Source organism: Chrysemys picta, chromosome 11 (genome assembly GCF_011386835.1).
Source record: "Chrysemys picta bellii isolate R12L10 chromosome 11, ASM1138683v2, whole genome shotgun sequence".
Classification (NCBI taxonomy): Eukaryota; Metazoa; Chordata; order Testudines; family Emydidae; genus Chrysemys; species Chrysemys picta.
Window position 1 is genome coordinate 41,981,328 of NC_088801.1, and position 27,907 is coordinate 42,009,234.

General features: G+C 39.9%; 1 long non-coding RNA gene across 3 annotated transcripts in view; it reads right to left on the reverse strand.

Annotated features, from left to right (window-relative positions):
* Window positions 1-27,907, reverse strand: part of LOC103307508 (uncharacterized) — a 278,579-nt gene that overhangs the window by 68,398 nt on the left and 182,274 nt on the right. The window lies entirely within an intron of this gene.

Here is a 27,907-nt window from a genome sequence, read left to right on the forward strand (position 1 = left end):
AAAACTTCCATTTATGTTAATGGTTCAGAACCAAATCCTAAATAAATTGTAAGGCTTCTTGAGGGAAATTCATGGTCATTTGGAAAATACTGAAAATGACTTGAGAAAAGAAATGCTAACTGAGATTCATAGCATGAGCGCTTCAAAGACCCAAGGGAATAACCTAAGGTAGCAGCTACCAGACATTTAGTGCTATCAACATTATTAGTGGAATCAAAGACTAAAACTGTATATTTACTGTTAAAAAGGTTAGCAGTGTCTCCTAAAATATATAGTCCTATTCTCAAAGTTTGTACTTTCTGTCAAATGCACTAACAAAGCATTGCTTTCTCTCTCTAACTGATGTAAAAAACCAATTATTTTATGTGCCATTTCCTGTTTCTCTTTTACTGCATTTTCAGTCCAGCCCTTTTATCTTTGAAGATGGTCTAATATGTAAATAATCCTCCATTCGCTCTCCAGAATAAAAAGGAGGTATTAGGAATTGAAATTCTATTTAAATTTATCATAACTTGATAAGAGTAAAGTATGTTTATTTAAATACTCTACTGTTGTTTTTTCTTAACAACAGGCAGCACTGAAGTGCAGCTATAAGTCTGTTTACACCACACAGATATCAAATTGACTTGCTAATGGTAACTTTTATTCGGTATCCATGGGTTACTGTGTCATGTGATTTGACATCAAGTACAGACAGTGCTGATTAGTAGCATCCAGTTCTGTCCATCTCTGTGCATCACTGAACCATCTGGTCATTTATTCACTAATAAGCCCCTAATGGCCCAAATATTCACCGGCCTGTCATTGTGACATGGCATAAAATGCCTACATCTTTCAACTTGCTTTGACGTGTTGCTTGTTTCACATCAAAACCCGTCATTTACAGGAAAAGAGCTCAGAGGGGTAAAAACTTGACCTAATCTGCAGTGTTAACACAAAGACAGAGGCTTTGTTATCTGGTAGCCTGACTGAAAGCATGTAAATGGGCATGAATTCATTTTGTACATTTTTCCATTCTCATTTTACAACATTCTTTAAGTTTCGTATCATTCCTAATATGGCTTTTTATGTGCGTTATGCTTTGAAATATCTTTTTAAAATCTGTTTTTATGTTAAGGAGTGTTTTAAAGGAAACTGGATTTTCATAGAAACTTGTCCAGCTTTTTATAAATAAAATAGGTATAAACCAAAATGCAATATGGAGCCACATAACTTTTCTAAACCATTCTATTAACATATTTCTGGTCCATCATTTTACTCCCTGCATTTCTCCTGTTCATTCTTTCCCCAAGAAGTCCAGTAGCCAGCACAATATTTTCTAACCTAGAGGATGGGTTAGCCATGGCTGCTTCCAATGTTACATTTTAATGATATTTCACAGAACATGTCTACATAAGAAAACCTCAGAGCATCTCTCTATATGAGAAAAAACAAATTCATTCTTGCTTGGACCTGTGAGTGCTTGATTATTGAGAAATCCTCTACCTATGTCCCTGAAGCACAGAACCACCAGAGAAGAAGGAGGTCACAATCAATGCTTTTTTATTTTATGTTTTTTACTGGATATGGACATAATTAAAATAGTTTAAAAAAGCAAACACCCATTAAACTAATTGCTGTTGAAATCTTGGTTAATACATCATTAAAATGTGATTAAAGCATGATGTAATTGATTGTAACTAGAACAGTTAGGGTGGTTTTATAGCTCTGCAGTCATTGAAGTGATGGGACACATAATTCACCCAATATGTTACCTTCACTTGATGTGTGCCTCTTTTGGAGTCCTGGTCTATTGGAGTTAAGTACACTTGGTTCAACAAAAAGTTCCATTATGTTACTTTCTGTCTGATTAGCTGCCTATAAGGTGATAACTGAAAACTTTGATTTTTTTAAAATGTGGCTTGTTAAATTTTGTTTTGTTTTATATTTTGCACGGACACCAACAACAGTGCCAGTGGTAGCTCCTATTAACAACATGAGTGCTACTATAAAGAAATCATATTCTGTATTTGCTAATAGCTCTTCATCAGAGAATTTGGGTGGCTAATAAACCAGTCTAAATATTGCATCTTCATGCTGGGGCTCAATAAAGTTTAAGTTCATTTTAAAATGAGTCATATTATTTTAAAGTGGCATAGCATAACCAACCTCAGGGTGTAGGTACAAGATTAAATACATTCAAATGTCACTACTTTGGGATACTTTCCTTACCAAATCCTCACTGGAATATTATATTACCCTCAGGGGCAACAATAAACACATTGACTCCTATCTTGTAAGTTGCCGAGAACACCTCCTGCATGTTACTCAGGTCTTTTAACACCCTTCTGAGTCAATGGGACTTGAAGCTGCTAACCGGCTAACAGGAAGTGCTCAACACCTTGAAGGATTGGTCCATGGGGTCTGATATTTGAGCACTTTCAATTCCCTACTTACTACAATGTGGGATGAAGCACTCAGTGCTAGAGGCATCTGGGAAATGGTTTTCCCATCCTGTGAAAGTTTTCAAGATTCTGAGAATTTTTTCCATTCCAAAATCAGGAGGAAAAGTAAAAATCCTGAAAATTTCTGTGAGCCAAAAATAAAAATCAATTCAGGTCTATCAAAATATTTTGTTTCATTTTGTAACATCATTTTGAGCTGAAAACTGGACCTTTTGATTTTGAAAATGTTAAAATGAAACGATTTGACAATTTTGATTTTTTTCCCAAAAAATTTTCCAGTGAAAACCAACCCTTTCCTGTGAAAATTTTGGTTTCAAAGAAACTATTTTCTGACAGATAAACATCTTCATATTTATTGTAGAAATGCAGGAGCAAATTCTCTGTAGATATAAAGTGACCCATTTCTATTGAATTCAAATGGAGCTGCCCAATTTAGACCAGAAAAAGAATTTGGCACATAATATTAATTAAAAAAAACATAGCTATTTCAGACACCAGGCTCACACCTTGAAAAGCTGGAGACCACTTCCAACCAGAACTCTTATCCTCAAAATGGCAGAAAATCAGGCCCTTCCCTACAAACAAGTTTCTTTACAACCACCTGATCATTGCTAAGGCTACGTTTATGTCATGGAGGTCATGGAAGTCACAGAATCCGTCACTTCCAGAGACCTCCATGACATTCTCTGCTTCAGCCCCAGGGACTTCAGGACTCTGGAGCTGACAGCCAGTGGGACCTTGGCAGGGTTCCAGCAACAGGAGCAACAAGCGACAGGGGGCCCCCTGCAAAGTTCCAGCAACAGGTGACGACTCCTGAGGGGCCCTCCTCAGGGTTCCAACAATGGGCAACAGCCTTGTGGGGTTTGGGGGGGGAAGGGACACACCTCGGGTGAGCGGCTGGGGTGTCCCATTTTCTCTTTGGGAAATATGGTCAACCTGCAGCTCCCAGCTGCCATGGGTGGAGAGGGAACCTCACAGCTCCCAGCCACCACGATGGTGGGGGAAACCATGGAGCCACAGCAGCAAAAGTCACAGACAGGTCACAGCTTCTGTGAATTTTTGTTTATTGCCCGTGACCTGTCCATGACTTTTGCTAAAAATAACCATGACAAAATCTTAGCCTTAATCATTGTTTATACACCACAGGGTACCCATGTTTTCATAGGAACTTTTCCCAGCAAGCTTTTCTGACTCTTTATGATGAGTATAGACAAGCAGCTGCACCCTACCACGGCCACCTGGCAGCTAGCCTCAGCTTGCTGCCTCTCCCTCCATTCCAGCTAGTAAGTATAGAGAATAGGTTTCCTTTTACTTTATTATTTGAGATGACAACCTCACAATTGCATGTATATAGCATGATTTGGCCAAAGATCACAAACTATTTTACAACAATGGATATGCATTATTCATGTTTTTTTAAACAGACGAGGAAACTGAGGCACCCACAAGCTGAATGAAAGAGGTTGCACAGCAAGTCAATGAGTGTAATCCTGACTCTCACCCCTGTGTTGTATTTTAGACCACGTGTTTTCTCCAAACCCCTTTGGAAGCTTTATAATAAAGAAATATCAATATTTTTTGCAACACTAACAATACAAACCATAGCTCTTGAACATGCACTGCAGTTATTTTTTTATTGCTCTTTTTAATTCACTACAGTAGCAAAGTGACATTCCTTGTTACTGCCTAATAAATCTTATCGTGATAGCTCCCATTCAAACAAGTGGGAAATTGCCACCAATCACCTAAATGGAAACCAACAGCCTAAGAGAAATAGGAAAAAAAAGTACCTCCATTAATATTAAAAATCAGAGATGGGTCACAAATTCAGCCAGTCTCTGTTTCCCATGCAAAACATGTTTTGCACATGTAAATGGAAATACATGCTTGCAAATCTGGTATTTGTATATCTAACTACAAGGGTTATCACGAAAAGCCTAACAATGTTCCTTTTCTGCATAGTTCATTTATCATGGTATTTGCAGTATTCTCTATATTTAGGCCTCAATCCTGCACAGACTTATGCATTTGCTTCAGCACATGCAAAAATCATTGTAATATTAGTATAGGGCTAATCTTTCGCAAACAGAGATTGTAACATTTATAATGACAACCACCAATGACAACTTGTTATAAAAATGCCTAAATACATGCACGACTGTTTACTTTCTATTACATATTTTACTTACAAACATACTGATGGAAACTAAAGTTTAAGCTTGCACGTTCAAGAATCCACATCCAAAGTGGTCCATGTTCTATGGACTGAAACAATGTTTATTAACACAGCAGAAGGGTTGTTACGTTAGCCACAGTGCAATTAAAAGTGTCAAAAATAACATGACTATATATTAACAAACACATTGTTACTATATTCAGTACCTAAATATGAGATAATGTTGATAGAATTCAGGTACAATATTATTTATGAACAATTAATGGGAGATCACTAATTCAATAATGCCCAGAGTAGCATCAAATATATGTCACGAGACAATTACCATACCACAGTGATATCCCTCTGGTGATTTGAGATGGGGGCCTATATTTTTAAATGAGCCTGATCCCAGCTTCTAAAATTACACCCACAATTATTTGCTGTGACTTTGTGAGTGCAGTTATTTGCGCCTGCAAGTAATTACACTCCCAAAATTCCTGACATAACATTGTGGGTGCAGCTTTAGAGGTTGTTTTTGAAAATATGAGCCACATTATTATCAACGAAGTGATATCAAATGTTTTAATAGGCAATAAACTGGACCTGAAACACACATTATCCACTTCTCTGTATGTGCTTGTTCAAAGCTATCTGCCTCCTAGCACTACCAGACCCACTAATCACTCACAAATGATTTGGTCACGTTTGCTCCCTGAAATAATTAGCCAACAAAGGTGCTTATGCCAGGGTCACCAGCAGGCTACCAAGACATGATTGTTATCAGGAAACTAAGGGACTGCAAATGAAGTATCTGTGGATGTTTGATCCAATAATATGCAAGTATCTGCCATGTGAAGAAAACAGAAAATGTGAGGGAAATTCAGCACACACACCACATTTTTTTTATATTAAACAGGGACTCTGATAACTACAGCACAGGTGTATTTAATACTGCTATATCTGTTTACCCTGCTAAGTAGTCATTTATTATTTTCTAAACACATACATTCTTCACTCTATATCCTTTTAAAGTTATTGGGGGAAGGGATATAATGGAGCCACAAGAGGGTCCTACAATGACAAGAACCCCAGCAAGCTACATTTTCTGCCATAATGTTAATTAAATAAAGCAATTACATGATCCATGAGAGAGAGAAAGAGCTTTCGTAGGCTGTAGCAGTGGGAACCTCAAATTGGTCACTGCTGACAAGAGCAAAAACTTAAGACCAATGTCAGCTGGAATACCTTAAAATAGACCCTCCACACAGACACACACACAAGCAGCTGAACAAAGCACAGACAAGATCCACCGCTGTTCACACATGTTCCTACTAGTAGGGTGGGCTGCAAAACAAGAATTCTGTTTCACGAAACTTTAGGGGTTTCAACATCTGTTTCCATTCTGATGCAGAATAAAACTAAGAACTTTTGATTTTTCCCCCGCAGAAAAGTAAGCGTGTGTGTGAGAATGATCCCAGAATAGCCAATAACCTGGTGAATAGGTACCCCTAGGATGTGAAAGACTCAGATTCAAGTCTCTGTTCTTCCTACTTCAGAGCAGGGACTTGAACCTGGACCTCCCACATAAGTGCCCTTATAACTGGTCTTTTTCTCTCTTGTTTAAGCAGACAGTCCATCCTGGGCTTGAGAAAACTCCCTGATGTGAAGCCTGTACACTCCCATAAAAATTTTCTGTTTCAACAAATGGGTACTTTCCAATGGAAAAACGTTTTGTAAAAAAAAGTTCCCAACCAGGTCTATCTGCTATGCCTGCACTAGGTGAGCACTGCAGTGTTATTAACCATCAGCCACAGGAGTACTGCCTTCCCAGGGATGTTAGACAACTGGCTGATGATAGTTTCATTCTCAAATAGAATGAATTCTGAAGGAACTAGTTCTGAGTTTGCTGTCAAAACATGGCAACTCTTACCGGTTTAATTGCTCTGGCCTACGTTTTCAAAAGAGGCCTCTAGCTTTGGGTTCCTCAGTTTTTGGAGCCCAACTTGAGATATGTTTAGCATTCTTGGAGATGCTGAAACTCAAAACTTCATCCAAAGTCAATGGGAGTGACGGGCTCAGTACTTCTGAAAACAGAGCCAGAGGCGCCCCAGACACTCACACACTGAGACATTCAAAATTAGATCCTACTTCTGAAAATTTTTACCTTTGTAAAATCAGCTCACACACAGTGCACATGGTTGCCTTACCCAGGGCCGCCGAGAGCGGGTTCGGGCCCCAGTGAAAAAAATTTTTCGGGCCCCCCAGCAAGGGCGGACCGGCTAAACAGGGCTGACTAGAGGGGGGGGGAAGCCAGGCCCAGGGCCCCCTTCTGGACTGCGGGGCCCCGGTAATTTGTACTGGCTTCCCCCCCTTCCCCCCGTCGGCCCTGGCCTTACCCTAAAAAGTACTGCTGTATATTGCATTTACTAGGGAAAGATACAAGGATTTCATAAATAATCAAATCATGGAAGACTTTACTCAGGCAAATCTCCTTTTAACTTGGCCCAAGGAAAGCCTTCAGAATTTGGCCTACACTGGTTACACTTTAACTGCTTACTTCTGTAGTAGTAGAGGCCCTTGGTCAGTGACAGTACCATCTGCAGCACTGTGCTGAAAGTAAGCTCTGCTTTGTAAAAAATAGGGACATCAAAGCCAGAGTTTGGGGGTGCAGGCCACCTCTGTTTTGTCTGATCTCCCTCACTCCCGACTCCAACAACTACATTGGCACCTAACTTTTGCTGACAGGAAGTATCAGCTCTAGAAGGGCCAAACCAGCAAAGATTACTCACTCTCCTTTTTACACACCTCTGCACTTACAGTTTCCAGGCAAGATCAAAAGTGGAAGGAGCCAAAATGGCAACTCTTTTCATGCTATTTCTGACATGCCTGGCAATGAGAAATGCTGTACAATAAAATCTGTACTCTTGAGATTTACTGCTTAATTCTGCACACTCAAATGTGTAGGTGGTTCAGATGAGCATACAAACCTTTGGGTGCATGTCTGAACTGAAATGAAACTCAGTCTATTGAAACTTTGCTATGCACTACATCAAGCCCATGTAGATCTTCCAAAGGCTTTTGACTTATACTTCAGAAAAGGCCTTTTTTCAATTGTTAGAGAGAATTGGGTGCCCCCTAATCCCCTGCAGTCTGATCCAATCCTTCCACAGTGGCATGAAGGTGGCTTCCAATATGATGCTAATCTGCAGTGATGTCAGACAGGGAGGTGTTTTGCCATCTGCACTCTTCAGTATATTTTTCTCTCTGCTTCTTCTTTATGTTTTCTCATCTAGCACTAAGAGTGTACATCTCCATATACAATCAGATGGGAAACTCTTCAACTTTTCATGTATAAAGCAAAAATAAAAAATCAAGCACTTGCAGATAAAAGAACTTCTTTGTGCCCATGATGCAGCATTTATCACACACAGTGAAGAGGTGCTTCAGCAACTTTGCACTAGCTTTGTGCTAGCCTGTGATGAATTTGGACTTACTATCATTCAAAGAAGACAATGATTATAGCACAAGGTGTATTGACTGCACCATAGGTTTCAATAGCTAACAGCATGCACAGTTGAGCACAAGTTCTGCTACTTAGGATCACCTGTACTAGATAACTTATCTCTGTTGAGTTTAATTCTAGCATCAGAAAGGCAGCTACTTATTTGGCCAACTAACCAAATATGTGTGGAATAACAGGAAACTAACATTGAAAACCAAGATATGGGTCTACCTGATGAGTGCTTTGAGCATGATGGTACAGCGGCGAGACCTGGACCAACTACAGTAGGAATAAGAGAAGACAAAACACCTTCTATACCTGCTGTCTTCACCATATTCTAGATATCAAGTGGGAAACCAAGGTTTCTGACATCGAAGTACTCAAGAAAGCAAAATTGCCAAATCTAATCACTACTCTTAAACACACAATTCTCCATTGGCTTGGTCATCTGCACTGGGGGATGATGGGTGTATTCCAAAGGATCTCCTGTATGGAGAACTTGCCAATGCTCAAAGGCCACTGGGCCAACCTATGCTCAAGTTCAAGGACCTTTGCAAGAGGGACTTGCATACTTTTAACATTGACACAGCGAGCTGGGAAGGTGCAGCTAGTAATGGGCTGCAGTGGAGGGCAGCACTGCATCAGGGAGCCAAAGAGGCTGAAAGTGAAGAGGGCAAAGAGGAAAGTGCAGCAGGCCTCAGACACTAGTAGTGGCTGGCTTCATCCTCTGTCCCTGTGCCTTGTGCCAGTACTGTTTGTACTGTCCCTTGAGAATTGGACTTTGTAGCCACTCGTGATACCGCAGCATGACAAACAGTAACTGAATTGCTGCTTTGGTTGTCTTTCAAGATGGAAGGTTGCCACATCAAACCCACATCAGAGTTCTCTCATTCATTTCATGACTCTCAGCCCTAGATTTAAAGGTGCTCTCAAAAATTTTATTATGATCACTCCTTGTTCTCAAACTCCCCCCGACCCCAATTATCAGGTTATTTTTTAGAACTGGCCTTGATCTTCTTGCTGCATTGTTTGTTTGTTTTTTAATAAAAAGAAGAGCTAGGAAGAAATGGCCCCTAACTTGGCTTAATTCCAAAACTGATTATCTGAGATTAGCATCCTGCACAAACTTTGCTAATTTTAATTATTAGGTTTCCAAAGCAACTGCAAAATCATGAGATTTTCACAAGGGTAATAGCGGAATAGAGCAGAACGATAATTTTAAATTCACCAGAGGAAGCAGGTTGGGCCAGAGAAGAAGACCCTTGTAATCCAAACAATCAGCAGCCTCTAATCACTGGCATAGTAGAGTGTGGGGTCCTATGTCATATTGTATTAGCAAATTTTTTCTTTATTCTGTTTCATTCTATTTTTCCTACCAACTACCTCCACCACTCAGACCACTCTAAACAATAAGGACCATATCCTGTCATTGTTCCACACATGGAACTCTCATTGAAGTCAGTGTGGAATACATATTAGGGCTTTTTTTTTTTAATGGAGTATCCCACTTTGTCTGCCTTGTCTATTTAGATCGTAAGCTATTGGGGCAGGAACTGTCTCTAACAATATGAATGTACAACATCTAGTGTAATGGGGCCCCAATCTCAGCAAAGGCATCCAAGTTCTATTGTAGTACAATAAAGTAATAATAATAACATTAATACCACCGCACTGGTTTGCTTTCTCATGAAGACCTTCGATAGACTATGCTTTATAATCTCTGAGCTGATAGCTGGTTGCTATACACCTACTATACACAGTATTTGCTTCCAGGTCCAATTCATGGCATTGGTTATAATCTACTATATAAAGTCTTAGATGGCCTGGGGAGCTCTGGCCCATTGTGTTGCTCTTGCGGTCCCCAATTAGCAGCAGCAACATTCTCAGTGAAGGGTCCATGCTTCCTCCAACACTTGACTAGAGTTTGATTTTTAACAAACTACAGGCCACTGCATCTGAACTTTTCTGTTCAGTCTAGACATTCAAAGACTGACAAAGAAGCAAGAACTTCACATGAATGATGCAATGTTCATGGGGCTGTGGCCAGGATAACTCACAGAGATCTGGACTCTATGCAAAAACCTATCACCATGCCCCATGGCCCTTATATGGCACTGCAAATGTAGGGTTACCATACGTCCGGTTTTTCCCGGACATGTCCGGCTTTTCGGCAATCCAACCCCCATCCGGGGGGAATTGCCAAAAAGCCGAACATGTCCGGGAAAAATACCGGCCGGGCACTTCCTCTCCCGCGGCTGCTCTGCTCCTCCCCTGACTCAGACTTCGGCTCTGTTTAAGAGCCACACTGCCCAAGCCAGCACTTGGGCAGCCCCCGTGCCTCCGGACCCTGTGCCGCTGGAGCAGAGCAGCTGGAGCCGGGGAGGAGAAGTGCCCAGCCGGTGGCTGGGGTCCGGAGTCAAGGGGGCTGCCCGAAGCCGGTAGCACTGGCTCGGGCAGCTTGGCTCTTAAACAGAGCCGAAGTCTGAGTCCGGGGAGGAGAAGTGCCCGGCCGGGGGCGCAGGGTCCAGAGGCATAGGGGCTGCCCGAAGCCCGAGTGCTACCAGCTTCATGGTTTGCCGGGCAGCCTCCAGACCCTGTGCCCCCGGCTGGGCGCTTCCCCTCCTGGGCTCCAGCTGCGCTGGGGAAGCACCGGCCGGGGGTGCAGGGTCTGGAGGCTGCCCGGCAAACCGTAAAGCTGGTAGCGCTTGGGCAGCCCTTTTCGCGTGGCTGGGAGGGAGGAGGGGGAGTTAGGGCGGGGACTTTGGGGAAGGGGCGGGGAAAGGGTGGAGTTGGGGCGGGGCCGGGGTGGGAAAGAGGCGGGGCTAGGGCCCGTGGAGTGTCCTCTTTTTTATTTTTTAAATATGGTAACCCTAGCAAATGTCTTCTCGCAGGTCATCTTTTCTGTGTGCGGAAATACACAGAGTTTCTAGGTTAGATGTTTCCCTCCCAGACTTTTTTGTGGGAATGACCTGCTCATAGCTTCCAGTTAATTTCTGCCAAGTGAAAGGAGCTATTAGTTTAGTTTGTAGCCAACCACAGTAGACAATATATGCAATATATGAGGGGTAAAGAGGTAGCACTTTAACGGTATAAATCACTAAAAGGGAAAGAATCAATCTCTGCTTAATTATTTGTATACACCTTTTTTTCTTCTATTTTCCATTAGTTTGTAATACAAATAGTGCTGGGCAGAACTCCAGGATGCATAGTTGGAACTGAGAAAGCATTAGATAGTGGGATGTAATTCACATAAAAACAAGCTAGTCCAATGAGGTAGGTTACTTATTCATACACCTGTCTGTAGAGGGAGCATAACTATTTGGTGATTCCCTATGGCTCTGTCTTTTGGGCGAATTTATATAGGAAACATTTCTGTAGCTAAAAGCATATCAATCTCTAAGATTCTCTGCTAAGATCAGAAGGCATACTGTCAATTGCCGTCATTTATTATTTAATTCTCTAAAACTAATGCATGAACACAAGTATTTGCTGATTGTAAATTACAGTATCTTCTCTTTGGACATATCTTGTTGGAAACAGCAGCAAAAAATCAAGTTGCATCAAGCAAATAAAAATGAACATATAGTAACATCCACTTTATTAAACAATTTAACACCGTTTCAGGACTCCATGAAATAGATGACAGGTTTTTTTTACAATTCGTTATACTTCTACATTTTTAATTGCCATCAGGAGTCCACGAAGAAATGACCATCTACGCACATTTTATTTCACTATACTGTAATTTAATCTTGGTGAATAATAAATGTTTGTAGCATTCAGAATGTAAACCATAAGCATTATTTACTGTTTTCCACAAACTTATGAAATAAGTAGCTGTAAAACTGTTCAAGTATTTATATCTTACACAAATTCATTGTTTTCATAATGTTCTCTGATGGTAAACCATCCCAATACGTGGGTCACAAAGATGAGTTTCAAAATCATTCAGCAGACAATGTCCTTATAAAATGTTATAGAATGGGTCACTGTGAGAGACTAATATATGCTATAGACACAAAATTGTATTTTATTTACTGATAGGTATTTATATGGCACTCATCACAGTACAGTCTAAGCACCCCACATCTGTTAATGAGGAAGTCAAAAGATTTTTGTAACATCTCAGGAATTTAGGCCTGCTTATGGTACATAGTACCACAGAAATAAACAAACATAGAAAAGTTTGTAGGGACCAATGTCCACCACACCCTGTCCCATGCTGACAGACAAGAATTTGAACAGATGGAATATGCTCACCTGAGCCTAACAGATCTGTTTTCCTTATAAAATAAGGTTCTCGAAGTAAGCTGGGGGGAAATAGCAAGGACATCTTCAGTCCTGGGAGAAATTTCCTTCCGGTCCCCCAACTTGGCAATCTATTGAATCCCGTGTGTGATAACATTGTTTTCCAAGGTGGATTCTTGCAAACCTCTAGGGTAGTGAAGGGAAAACCTGGTTTACCCACTAAGTAAAAAAAACAAAACAAAAAAAGCCCTTTTGTGTATTTAAGATGCACGTCATTTGCTTTTGTTTTAAACATTGTCAGGAGTATCCCTGTAATTTGTTGCTAATGCTTAATGGACCAAGTCCTCTTTGGTACTCATATACAGCAGAAAAATCCTCTACTGGTCTCTTCAAATTAGGAGGTTGAGCATCAGCTCGTTAATAAATGCCAGTGAAGAGCACTGACCCTAAAAGCATCCCAGCTGTACTTTCTCATGACTGTGACCTGCTGCCCTTTACATTTTTCTTGTAACTAATTTGCTATCCACTCTTGATACCTGTATCCACAGCTAGGTAGGCCAATCTAAGAATTACAGTCTATTATCTCCTTTCACTAATGTGAATGGCATGGAAGCTACACAACCTGTCTAGGGGCATAGAAAAGAAAAATAGCACCTCTGCTGCATGCTCTTGCTCTTAAGCCCATGGAAGTCCCCCAGCCCCTCCCTAAATTAATTTGTAAAGCCATTTATCCTGTCCTTCCTTCAGATTCCTCCTGAAGCCACGTTATAGCTGTGGCACCCACAAGAATCAGCTAGCTAGTAAGGGCTAGGTTGTACAGCATTTGGGGAAAGCTGATTTTCTTATATGAAAAAAAAAATCGAGATAACATGGAACTATCAAATTGTGTGACAGCTACCTGTGTAACTATGTGATTTTCTTATCTCATTTCCCTTCTCCCATTCCCTCTTACTGCTTTTTATACTTACTCATCGTTCCTTGTCTCAAATTAAACTGCCATTTTTTCAGAGGTAGGGGCTGTGTTTTGCAGTACATTTGTGCAGTGCCTTACACAATGAGACTCTGATCCCAGTAAGTGCGCAAGTTTAGGGGCAAGTTAAGCACATTCTCACTTCTGAGCCTTTTGGATATTCAGCTTGGTAGTTGCATGGAGCTAAAGTTGCTCCGGGAATGGGACCCTGCCTAGTAAGCAGGATGTCACATTCTGCACCAGCTGAAGTTTCAAAGTGGTTTTCAGGAGTACATTGCAGTAATCCAAGGTGAAAGCAAGAAAGGCATGGGTAAGTCTGGTGGGATCTACCCCCTAAAAGAAAGGTTACAACTTCCTTGCCAAGTGTGTTGTCAGCAGTCCATCCCAAGATTGCTTAACTTGGGCCAAGGTTTAGATAGACTGCATATGGTGATGCTATGCAGCACAAATGGTGTCCCTCAATCTGCAATCTAGACAACCCAGAAGTTACAGGGTCTGTGTGTGTGGTCAGCAACATCAATAAAGAATTCCCTTTGTGTGTACAAGACCTGGTCCTGCTCTCTTCTCCAGCACTAAGATTGCTATAGAGAGAGAAGCTGGAGGAAAGAGCTCTTCTGGCCCCAGCTGCTATCAGGAGATCTGATATCCAGAATCATTGTTGTAGCATTATAGTTAACTGGATTCTAAGTGTGTGAAGATAAGTCAAGTAAGTATTCAAAAATGAAGCCATCTTAACAGAAGCCATCCTGAAAGGTAGAGCGATCACTGTATTTATAGGGTCATTCTGATAAATAATAAAGCAAAAAGTTGTATAGCATAGCTAGGAAATAAAAAAATATAAAGAAATTCAGTTCTAATCAATCCTGGCTGTCCCTAGCTAATGGAACAGAAGTGAAAAATCAGGTCTCTCTGCAGATCATTCACATAGATTTTTTTAAATGTTGTAGGTTACCCAGCAACCTTAGTGATGTGCACAATGTAAACACTTAGATGGATACACAGATACTGCATAACACAGTTATTCTAGAACAACTTGCCCAAAATAATATATTTTTGTGCAATTTGCTAACAAAAAAATATAGTTTGAAATTAAAATTTGAGTAGGTTAACAAACATTATGGCATTTTAATAATAAAATCAGATATGGGCCAATCAAAAACCTATATCCAAACACCCCAAAACTGAACCTGGCTCTACATTCAAATTTTGCCAGCAGCCCATGTCTTTAAAATGGACCAAACCAAACCTCTGGATCTGAATGAGCCAGAACTTTGAAATGTTGAAATCTGGATACTGCACCTATCCTTTATTAAACAATCTTATGTTGAGTTGATTCATCTCAGGTTCTGAATCTGATTTGGCTGCATAATCATTGAATTTTCAAATTTCTTTAAAAATCCAGTGTAGCTGCCAGATATCTGCCTTTTCTGGTTACATGCAGGTGGATTCATAGTAGCATCAAGTGTTCAATTAGCTTATTCCCAAGTGAACATTCTCTGTGGATATCCCATTGGAGAGATCCCTGTCACACTTTTGCCTACTTAAAGGTAATAAATCAGTTGTCATATTCTGTCATATTTCTAACTAATTTTTAGTGATATTTCTCAGTGCTACCTTCTTACATTATAATGGTAGTGGGGCTAACATACATATTGGGGAGTACTAATGAGACAGGTCCCTAACCATAGTAACTTGCACTATCACTCTCTCTCTTGCAAGGGAGATATAGTAGCCTACAAGCAAAGCAGTGGTAAGGTATGGAAACTTAAAGGATCTGTCAATAGCCCAGTTGGAGAAATGAGGTAACCAAAGGAAAGGGGGAAATAACTAGCTTGAAAGGATCTTTGGAGGATTAGTCCTTCCTGCAAGCACCTCCTGGAAAATGCTTAGCACATTTAGTTCCTGTGAAATCCATGGGAACTAAGGGAACTCAGCAGCTCAGGGGGTGTCAAGCATTTGCATCTGAAATGCTAGCATGATGGTTCCTTCCTGCAAGTACCATGGTGGTGAGCCCTACTGAGGCAGATTCTCCACTGGTGTAATTGTCATAACTCCATTCCCTTTGGGGCTGCCATAGCAGAATTCAAGTCAGGCTGTCATAGCACCGTGACCTCAATGGAGCTAGGACAAATATACTATAAGAGACTCTGCCCCCCCCCCCCCGTGTTACCACAGCAAGACCCACAAAGAACAGCACTGACTAGTTAGAAACATGCAAAAAGGCAAGTTGTTTTGCTCCTTGGCTATTTTTCTTGGTACCGTTAGGTACATAAACAGTTGTGTTCCTTTAAACATAGAACCATCTATAGATTGTTTTTGTATGACTCTATTTCTATTGTAGTAGTTGCTCCAGAATACGTTTGCTCTGTAATGAGGGGTGTTACCTGGTGCAGCAAATACAGTGAGCTGTTACATTGTATTTGCTTGTACAAGAAGACACAATGCTAGAAGCCTGGCAGAATTAAGTAAATCAGGGGGGTAGGAGAAGTCCCTCTGCTTTCCTTAAGCAAAGATGTGGTTGCTGACCATTGTGAACTATAGTGCCTTAGAAGGAAACCAACTGAAAAATGTTAAACAGGATAATTTGCCATTTGTATACTGGTTCTCCTCTATTCAGGATTTCAAATCCATTTATTTACTCTGTGTCATCCTAGTGGGCTCTCTGGGGGCATTCCAAATGTGAACATTTCCTTCTGAGAAGCTAGCTGTTTTAAGCTGTGAAAAGTAACTGGGAAACCTGGCCAGAATTCTCCTGCTATCCTGTGAGGTTTAAGGTAATTTCAGCCAGTACAGGGCTAGCCTTACCTTAATAGCCCACTTCTCCTCTGTCCTAACTCCATTGGAGTTACACCATGGATAATTTTGAGTTCAGTGAAATTATACCAAGGATTAATTTGGCCCAATATTTTATATGCCATGTACAGGATCTCACTGGTCCTGCCATGGTTGGGTCAGCAATTTCTGTAGCCATGAGTTCTGACACACCTGTTCTGATTAGGTGCTACCCGCCCTTCTGATGCTGCCACCCGCACTTCAGCCTTTTTTAGTCCATATGTATTTCTGTTATTTGTCACTGGTTTAAGGATTGGAAGAATTTCTCAAAACTTTACAACCAGTGAAAATCAGCACCAGCTTTGTAATTCTGGCACAACATGTCTTCTCTTTGAAGTCTGGTGACTGCTTTTTACAGTTCTATTTTTAAAATGTATTAAAGATGTTTAAAAGTGGCAGAGACTTCCCATAAAAGCCATGTTGTCCAGAATCAGGATGCTGGTCCCAATTTAAACTGGCTGTTAAACAATAGTGTATCAAAATAAAAGGGGTCTGATTTATAAAAATACCTTGGACTGAATGAAAAGAAGAACTAGGCAATAAACATTCAAGGTCTGCAGAGAACAGTCTCTCTTTATCTCCCATTACTTGCAACACTTCTTGTAACTACTGTGCAGTACATAGGTTCCTTCCCTATATTTAATAAACCAACCATAACAGAAAATGCTAAACTATAACAAGGGAGGGATGCTAATGAAATTTTACATTTGCTCGTGTGTGTATACAACAGTTTCCAGTGCTACCACGAGCTTTCGTAATCTGAAATGGACTCAGGATATACTGTACAGCATTGTAATTGGCTTCTGCTTTTTATCAGCCAACGTTTGTATTATTACCTATATAAACTAAAATTTTATTTATCAGATGACATATCAACACCATACTGAATTGCTTATTCAAGGGCACTGAATTGACAGAAATGGGAGAGTGCATTAATGATTCGGACTCAGCGCTTAATCTGCTGTATCATTTATGATTTGTGCATGCATGAAGAACCCACATGATGGACAGTCTCAAAGTCCAGAAATCCTGGTAAGAAGTGACAAAATGGTACAATAGAATTTTTTGAGGCTGCATAGTCCAGTGGATAAGGCACTGGAATCATAGAATCATAGAATATCAGGGTTGGAAGGGACCTCAAGAGGTCATCTAGTCCAACCCCCTGCTCAAAGCAGGACCAATTCCCAACTAAATCATCCCAGCCAGGGCTTTGTCAAGCCGGGCCTTAAAAACCTCCAAGGAAGGAGACTCCACCACCTCCCTAGGTAACGCATTCCAGTGCTTCACCACCCTCCTAGTGAAATAGTGTTTCCTAATATCCAACCTGGACCTCCCCCACTGCAACTTGAGACCATTGCTCCTTGTTCTGTCATCTGCCACCACTGAGAACAGCCGAGCTCCATCCTCTTTAGAACCCCCCTTCAGGTAGTTGAAGGCTGCTATCAAATCCCCCCTCATTCTTCTCTTCTGGAGACTAAACAATCCCAGTTCCCTCAGCTTCCCCTCATAAATCATGTGCTCCAGTCCCCTAATCATTTTTGTTGCCCTCCGCTGGACTCTTTCCAATTTTTCCACATCCTTCTTGTAGTGTGGGGCCCAAAACTGGACACAGTATTCTAGATGAGGCCTCACCAATGTCGAATAAAGGGGAATGATCACGTTCCTCGATCTGCTGGCAATGCCTCTACTTATACAGCCCAAAATGCTGTTAGCCTTCTTGGCAACAAGAGTACACTGTTGACTCATATCCAGCTTCTCGTCCACTGTGACCCTTAGGTCAGAACTGTTACCTAGCCATTCGGTCCCTAGTCTGTAGCAGTGCATGGGATTCTTCCGTCCTAAGTGCAGGACTCTGCACTTGACTTGTTGAACCTCATCAGGTTTTTTTTGGCCCAATCCTCTAATTTGTCTAGGTCCCTCTGTATCCGATCCCTACCCTCTAGTGTATCTACCACGCCTCCTAGTTTAGTGTCATCTGCAAACTTGCTGAGAGTGCAGTCCACACCATCCTCCAGATCATTAATAAAGATATTAAACAAAACCGGCCCCAGGACCGACCCTTGGGGCACTCCGCTTGAAACCGGCTGCCAACTAGACATGGAGCCATTGATCACTACCCGTTGAGCCCGACGATCCAGCCAGCTTTCTATCCACCTTACAGTCCATTCATCCAGCCCATACTTCTTTAACTTGGCGGCAAGAATACTGTGGGAGACCGTATCAAAAGCTTTGCTAAAGTCAAGGAATAACACATCCACTGCTTTCCCCTCATCCACAGAGCCAGTTATCTCTGGGAATGGGACTCAGGAGACCTGGGTTCTAATCCGTTGTTTTGTCAGTGACCTCAAGCAAATAATTTCACATCTCTATGCCTCCTTTTCCCTTCCCAATTTAGATAGTCCCTGCCCTAAGGAATTTACAATCTTCTACTATGCATTTGTACAGTGTCTAGCACAATGGGGTCTTCATCTTGGTTGGGCCTTTAGGGGCTCCTGAAATCTAAATAATTATTATATAGTCATAGAACAACGATACTTAGCACTTCTATATAAACTTTGCAGCACTTGACAAAGATGGGTAAGTGTCAGTATTCCCCACTCTATAGAAGGGAAAACGGAGTCATAGAACAGTGAAGTAACTTGTACAAGGTTACAGCAGAAATCGAAGCCAAAGCCCTTGAACACAATCACATGCCCTCTCTGTTGGACCACACTGCCTGTCAGGTCAATTATATTGTAATAGTGGAGTAGTTAACCCTGCTTGATTGAGGGTTAGTAAGTGTTTCCAAAACTCTGATTTAACATTTTGTTTCCTGGCTATTTTAAATTTAATTTGTCATTTCATAAGTTAAAGATGGTTTATATACACTAAGCAGTATTTTTTTTTTTAAGTTTAGAGCAGTAAATAAATAAATGAATACCTTGGGCACTAAGTTTCCGATAATTCTTGTCACCAAGCTCTTAGCCAAAAGTTATATATTCACCTCTTGCTTTCAGAAATACAAAACAAACTGCAGTGCATTTAGTCTTCCTTAATGAAAAATAGTGCCATTTGGATTTAAAGAAAATATTAAAGAGATACAAGAAACCCAATTTCTCAGTGGGCACAGTCTCTCTATTTTCTGATACTGCAAAATGGTGTGAGGAATCGAAATTTGCAAATAGTGCCTTGAGGTCTTTAATCTCCAAACAGAGCAGAGATCCTTGGCTTTAACACTGCTGAGTAATATTTGAAGGGGTGGGGAGAATCCACCTTTTTTGAATTGTTAGGCAAATTCACTTTTTGTTCATTTTCTATTAACTGGTCAGAATGCCTTTTGAAATAATGAATGTTAATATTGGAGAATATTCACATGGAATGAATGTCTAACTGAAACCTCACTATAATTGTTGTTCTCATCCAATCGGGGAACAGAAACACAGCTAATATAACTAAGAATAACAAAATTGAGAAAAATCACAAGAGGTTCAGACAATTCATGAATAGACCAAGAGGCTACATTTTTTGAATAAGATATTTGTTGCAAATTATTCAGTCAGCTATAAACCTCATGGAACTCAATTTACCTGCTTCTGAAGCATGAAGGACTTAGTCAAAACCATCTTGAATTGACCATGCAGAGCTCTGTCTGTGTAATGTGGGATTCTAACAGTTTCAGATTTAATTCCTTGATCATTAGGCCATCCTATCCAGTTGAAACAATGATGCTATTATAAAAGGTTCATCTTCAATAGTAAAATAATTTCTGTGTAACTCTATGAAGACACTGTTCCAAGTATTATTTTATTGTTTTTGAGCACAACATGATACTAGCTGAAGGTTATAGATCGGGGGGAAAAGGGAGGGAAGCAAGAGGCCAAGGGTGTCAATGAAAAGATCAGTGCTATAACTAATTGCTTTAAAAAGGCAAAATTAAGATGGCAAAATCACTTCCATGCAAGCCTATGGACACATTTCCTGATCTCACAATAAGAGAGCAAAGTGTGACACTGAGCATTAAAACAACAAAGAAAATAAACACCAAGCCAGAAACGACAGTAAAACAGCATTAACATAAACCCACACAAGAAAAGTAGTTCTGAAGTAAGGCTTCCATAGCACCCTGAACTCTGGTGTTGTGGCACATTTATAATCCTCTATCAGAAAGTCTCACTGACCAACGTTATATACAATATCACTAGGGAAAATTTTGGGTAAAATTTTGAAGTATGTGGATGAACACATACTTTTGGCACGGTCTCGGAGCATGGGGAGGGAAAGACTGGCACTGGGGTGGAAAATTGTGGAGGGAGAGGCTAAGACTTGCTCAGCAAGGAGATCTGGGGTCCTGTGGAAATAAACAGTATGTGATCATGTAATTAAAGACTGCAATGCATGCACACAAGGGCTGAATTAAGGTTGCACAGGCAGCCTTAATTCTGGCATTTCCTAACTTCAGTGTGTTTGACTTCACAACCCTAACGCTCTTCTAACAATCTTTTTGTAATAATGTTATAAAGGTCTGACCCCTTGTTGATCATTTCAAACAAACACTGAGTCCATGTGGTCTTTCTAGCATGCTCTCCACATCAGAATGATAAAGGTTACATACTGCCCTGTATTGTATGTTAAAATGGAAAGATAAACTTCTAGGGTGACCAGATGTTCTGATTTCATAGGGACAGTCCTGATTTTTGGGGCTGTGTCTTATATAGGTGCCTATTACCTCCCACCCACAGCCCGATTTTTCACACATGCTATATGGTCACCCTACCTCTTCCTATAGCACATTCATGCAGTGGCAAGGCAGGATTCCTACTTTAATGTTCAAGGGCGTGCTAGGAGGGGATCACAGCTAAATGTGCTTGCTGGTGCCCCACAGCTTCTGTCAGTCAGACTCCCAGCCAACATACTGCCAATGTTATGGTGTAAGCAGGCACTTCATGTGGTAGACCCTGCTCATTTTAAAGCAGTGAGTGCCCTACCATGCATTTCCCCCCTACCACAAACCATGGCTGTAATGTACATGTGTTTGGTACAGCCATGTTCCCCTCATCAATTAGGGGGCCCTCCACAGTGAGAACAGAATTTGGCCAGATTTAATTTATCTAATTTGCTTATGTCTGTGACCCTTCTGGTTTCCAAAATTTAGATTCAATGACTGTCTATTAACATAGGGCTAAATCTTAAGATATTTTCTCACATGATTAGTCAGTCCAACATTCTACTTACTGCGACTAATCATGTGACTACGGATTACTCACGTGAGTGAGTGAGTTGTCGGATCAGCCCATATTCACCAATTTCCATTGGACTGAGTTTGTGGCTGAAACAGTAGGCTTTCAATTACTATGATAGTTTTGCTTTTAATACTATATATATATAGTATATATATATAACCTGACACCCACATTCCCAACTTCCTTTTATATATATATATATTAAATGTCTTGCTTTTAACTTAATTGCTATAAGCCTCAGATGTAAACAAACATAAAAAAATTCTTCCCTCATTTTTATATATACTGTGGAGAACCACAATAATGACTTCCACTGCTAAATACTTGTTTACGACATGCCCTTGAAAGTGCAGCAGATATACAGATGCATTATATCTAAAATGAAAAATCTCTCTCTAACATACAGTTAGAGGATAGTCTGAGAACTGTTGCATGTTTGCCTTTGAGAATCTACTACTATAAACTGGCTTTTGGTGCTCAATATCCACATGCAATCTTCCCAGCCTGTATAGGCAATCATAGCACTTCATTGTCCAGTGCTATCATTACAATATTGTTATCATCTGAGCTTGAGTCTGACACTTTCTCTAAGACCTTTCAAATAACCCCTTTACTAGGCTTCAGTACCAAACCATTCAGGGCAAATCTCTGCTTTGTGCTTGTCAGCCTTAATAGACTGGATGTCACTTTTGCCTGTAAAAAGTGCCCGCTCTTCAGCTGTCAGTCAGTCCTTGTGGTGTCAGCTGAGAGCGTGGCTGGAGCCTGCTGGATTAGAGGGTAGTTACCATAGCTGTCAGATTACTGACAACCTGACACCCACATTCCCAACTTCCTTTTACTGTATTTGGTTTCCATCTAGCTCCTTGGACCTTTCTTAAGGTGGATCCAGCTGTTGGAATTAAATGATATATTTTGGAGGTATCTGGAAAAGTTTTGCTCACTCTCTGCATTCCTTTTTCAGTTTTTTTTTTAAATCACTCATTTAAATGTTTTTTGCAAATTTGTCATTTATCAGTAAAATTTATGAGGAAAAAATAATACATTTCCTAATGTCCCCAAGCTAATGAAATTATTTCTTTACTTTTAATGATTATGGGATATTTGGGGATATTGTGCTTGTTGGATTCTTTATTCAGTCTGATTTTTTCCACTTTTATTTCCCACCACAGGTTTTAAAAGTAACCTTACCACCTCATTCATTCATTGCTTCCTCTGTCTCTCCCATACACACTCAAGAGGCTGTAGGGTATGTGATACCATGTACAGTTAACATTTATTGAAATGAGTGTGTGGTATTCTAGCATTTTATACAACCGTGCTTGTATTTCTTATTCCATACGTTTTTTTCTAACTAAATAAGATTATTTAGGACCAGATATTGCTACACTTGTTCACATTGGCTGTGTCTTCATTGCACAAAAAAGAAAAGAAAAGTGTTTTTACACTGATACCTAACTTGAATTATTTATCTCGCTGTAAAATCCTAGTGCAGACAAGATACTGTAATTTTTATCTCAGGGCAGATAAGTCCACATAAACCTTACACCTCCTCACACCCCCCATAATTTGGGATTGACTTCAACTAGCTACACTGAGTTAAAACTACAGGTGCCTTGTCTCTGCTAGGATTTTACAGCAAGAGAGCACTCGATGTAAAAAACAAAAAACAAAACAAAACACATTTTTGCAATGAAGACATAGCCACTGAGTAGCACTTCTCTCTGAAAGCAGTCCCTGCGAAGTAAGATACTATTCACCGTAAGGGTGGCAGAAATTGGCACTTCTTGATTAAACATATCCACAGTAGATATCTTAAATGGTGCTTCATATCTTTATTAAGAGAAATGATTGCAACTCTTTCAGAACGGTTGTTTCTTGATTAGTTCAGTAACATGGTTCAAATTAATACAAAAATTGTTACATTTAATGATGGCATTTTTTGTTTTCATTGTCTCCCTAAGAATTTGACCTAATACATTCTAAAACAAAAAATAAAGCAGGGTTAGAAATGTAAGGCTTTGTTTCGGTCATCTTTAATCACATTGAATACTGTTACTACTCAACATAAAAGTGGCAGAATCTGGTCCTTAGTGAATATGCTCCTTTGCAAATTTGCATGAAGTATCTAATGCGTATGTCTTGTTATAATCTTACATGCAATGGCAAGTTTGTGATACAAGGGCTTAACTGGTTATTCATGGTTGTTCATTAAGAGTGTAATGGGAAGACCGAACAATCAAGATTTGTAAGGGAATGCTGTGGGGTTGACACAGACTACGGGCTGCAGCACCATGGGATGGAATGAAACAGCAGTCACTGCCACGCTATACCTGCTAATCCTGGCTTCTAGATCTGTAGAGATGTGCATCCTATGTTAGCTTATTTGAGGCCAGCATGGAGTTGCCCAGTCTGTGGACCAGTGGATTGCAATAACTGACGACTCTGCCCATGATTACCTGCATAGCCCCACAGATTTCATGCAGCTCAGTGAATCTCTTTGCATTCTAACTCTCCATTAAATGCTGAATAGACATATTGCAAGGGGATTTTTCAGTAAAATTGCCTAAGAAATAGAATACCTATATAGCAAAAAATCTTTGATATGACCAGGGATGACTGGGAATGGGAACACTGGATGTTCAAGCAAAACCTGCCTCACCCTTTGTCTCAATTTTTCATTGCACATCTTCTATAGCCTTGCAAGCACAAGTACTTTCATATTTTTGTAAAATGCAAATTTAGGCAAGTAGGTAACGTAAAACCTTTGAAGCATTAGGGAGGTGTTGTTAGCTTCTCCATAGCTGAGCATGTGTTGAATTTAGGACTAAGTTTGTATTTTTCTTTAGTTATGTAGGAACTACATTCACACGTATGAACTTTGCTACATGTTCCCATTTCTTTTCTGTATTTCTCCCTTATTACATTTCATGCTTGCGTAGCTGTTGCCTCGCAAGGCAGACAGGTGTGATTTTGGATACTCCACACTGGATCTAACCTTGCTAGCTTCCTATCAGTAGGCAAAAGTAGCTTGCTGCCTGTAAGTAGCATCTGAGTCATTCAGAGTCCCAGCTCCTTCAAAAGAGCATTCATGTGATCTAGTCACAATACAAAACCACCTTCTGTAGCTATTGCAATACCAGCATGGAGAAATTTATGGTATCTGATGACAATCATCTTTTGGATGAGTGTGGCACTGTATACTGGTACGGTAGTAACTACTGAGTTCAATTTTAATGTAAGACTTCGCATTCTGTTTGCTTGAACGTGATGAGCAGATGCTAATAGTGTCAAGACCTTTATTAAGAAATTGTTTAAATTCAGAACTCTTATCTTTGTGTTACACCACAAAGGTTAAACATGCATGTAACAGGCTTTTATTCTCTTTGTCAGACCCACTTTCCTGATCTGTCTGAACTGTTACCTCAAAATATATTGTGAATATTACAGTACTAACATGACCTGATGTTATTACAAGTGGCTTTATACTTTTAAATTAATACCCCTTCTTTCAACATGGCAAATCCTGAGGTCCTTAGTCAGTCATCACCATGAGAGTTTGCCTTAGTGAGGACTGAGTAAATACTTAATAAGGACTTCAGGACTTGGCCCTTTGATTATCTGATTAACTTAAATGTGTGTCAGCCCATTTAAGTTGACACCTTCTTGAAATCACATTGTTGGGGAGGGAAGAGAGGAAATAATTATACATAAATTAATGATAAGATATCAGATATATCTGTGTGGGTTCCTTACTTTTGCCCATGTGCGACAGGAGCCTAATTTATTTTAATTTACCTTTATATATCTTAAATCTAGAGGCTTAATTAAAGTAGTCTTTAAGATTATACTATGATATTTGAATGTGAAATCAGGGTTATGAAACGTGCATCATTAATCCAAATCAGCAGAACAACTCTCAACAATTTCACACTTAAGCCCATTAACAGAAATTAATGCATGGTTTTCCCCCAGTAGTTACCAAAGAGCAATCCACAGTAGCAGGTGAATCCATGTTTGAACAGAAATGATGGGATACTAAGCTACCTAATTTGGGTACCTCATAAGTAACCTTCATAACAATGGATGTGTTGCCATCTTTTCATCTGATTTCCAGGTACAGTTACAGAACACAATTCCACAGTGCTAGTTAACTGGCTGTGCGTGACACCTGATATTCTTCACGGAATTAATGCTGTCTAGGGAAGAATTCTGCATATGATAGCAACAGCTTACTCTTTAAGATAGAACAGGTAATATTGTATCTCACCTACTGTCCACAATCTTCAAAATTAACTTGTTTACAGCATCCCATGCATTTGCTCAGACACTTGCAGTGCATATTTGGCAACCTTTTAAAATTTTTGAGTGTACACACAAATTTCAGTGCTGGTGAAGAGTGCCATATTGACAGCCATCAACAGCCTGAAGTCAGAATTCGCTGGCCTATAGTGTGACATTATAAGCCTCTCCACACTGACCCACCCATGTGTGTCAGCTTAGCTACAAGGGGCTACCTGTACGGCTGACAGGATAATTAGCACAGGAAACAATTCATTTTAGAAAGTCCCCTGAACAGACATGTGTGGGTAACAATGTTCAGTCATTATAGGTTTGGGCAACCTAGAAGTGACATGCTAAATATCGCATTTTTTCACCAGTCTCCCGACCCAATCGGTATCACATTCTTAACTAAAGGCTTGGAATGATTAAGGGATAGACCTGAGATATCACAATGTTTGGAGCCATTGCAACTACATGTATGCCTGCACAATTAGACCCCGATTCAGCAATGCTCTTAAGATAGAGCCTAACTTTAAGCGTGTGAATAGAGCCATTAGTTTAAACGGGACTACTCACTTGAGTAAAATTAAGCACATACCTAATGCTTGCAGGCTCAGAGTTCATATTCCAATGTTACAAAAACTGGTTTTGTTGAAAAGCAGGTACTATACAACTATCAATTTTAAACTTCGATATCTCAGTTTATAACCCTCAATACAGTAACTGAGAAATATTTTTTTCTCTGCAAAATACTAACAGCAAATACAATGTATCAACCAATCACTACCAAAATTGTTTATTTGTTTTTAATAAAGGCATAGGAGTTGCAGAAGTGCAAAGAGTGTTTTAGACCTTTTAATTTGTTTTGTTTACTTCTGTAGTTTAAAAAAAAAAACCAGTCAAACCAATTGTTTTTAATTGGTTTAAAAAATTGCCCAAGGCAGAAACCTAGAAAACCAATCTTCAGTCTGGAGTGAATTTTTACAGCTGCCTTTTAAACCCCCTAAAATGGGGTTTATAATGGAAGTGCTGACACAACCTTATCTAGAATATATCGGTATGAACTGTACCGCTATAATAAGCAGTTATTATGTATGTGTAAAAATAATGAGAGCCAGTGTCTGAAGAGAGTTAATGTAAAATGCTAAGCAATTATAGTTGGTTACACTGTATAGGTTAATATTCTTTCATAGAGCTACACTTTTTTCCCCTTTTGTCCTCCAGAACTCCTAATGAAAATTTTGAGACCTGACGGTAATGATAAGCAGCCATTCACACGTCCTTTGTGTCAAGACTGGAGCATTAATGCTTTCCTTCATATAACATTTTGCATAGCCTAAAGCATCTATTAAAATCCTTTGTAAAATTCATGAAACAAAAGTGGTGGGTTGAGTCTAGTGGGAGAGAAAGTAAGCTGCTTATTAGCAAAAAGTCAAAAACACAGGGCCAATTACAGATCTGAACAAGAAGGGCTAAAGAACAGCATGGGGAGTAATTCCTTCTTCAGCCCAATGGGCTCAAGTGAGAGGCAACTTAGATAAAAATATAGAAAATATTCTAAGCAGTAATTAAAGTAAAATTTTGGAGTTAGAAACAGCTCTATAACAACTGAAGGAAACGCTCAAGTAAAACAATTGTCTGGTCTCACATAGATGCTAAATTGGAAGGATTTAAGACTGCTCCCTAAAGGAACGACTAAGGGGTAGTCAAGAGGAGCTGTGAGCTCAGGAGATATGTAAAGAATCTGTTTGGTATTTCAAATGCTATAAATTAGATAAAAAATGAGCTTTTCTACTGAACAAGCAACATAAAACTGAATAAACCACAATAAGATTGCCCTTTTTCTGTTATAAACCTGACATTAAGCCTGTCATGTTCAATGACAGCCTAACAGACCTCATTCTTTACCCTTTGGAATTTGAAAGATTGGCAGATGTCATGATTTCCCTAACATAAAAGACCTTGCAGATAATGTTCACAACACATACTTTTAGTTTCATCACTTCACTCCCCTACTTCCAGAATCATTGGGTGAGATTTGCAAATAGGGCTTGAGATTTTTCTCTGGTCAATAATTGTTTCTGACCCCGAGGAAAATCTTTTATTGACGAAGGAAAAACGTGACACGGGCAGCAATTTTTATGATTTGCTTTACTAGTTGAAACACACCCCTCCATTCATAATAATGAGCTCCTTGCACAAAACAGCTCATTATTATGAACAGAGGGTATAATACTGTTAAGTTCTTTAGAA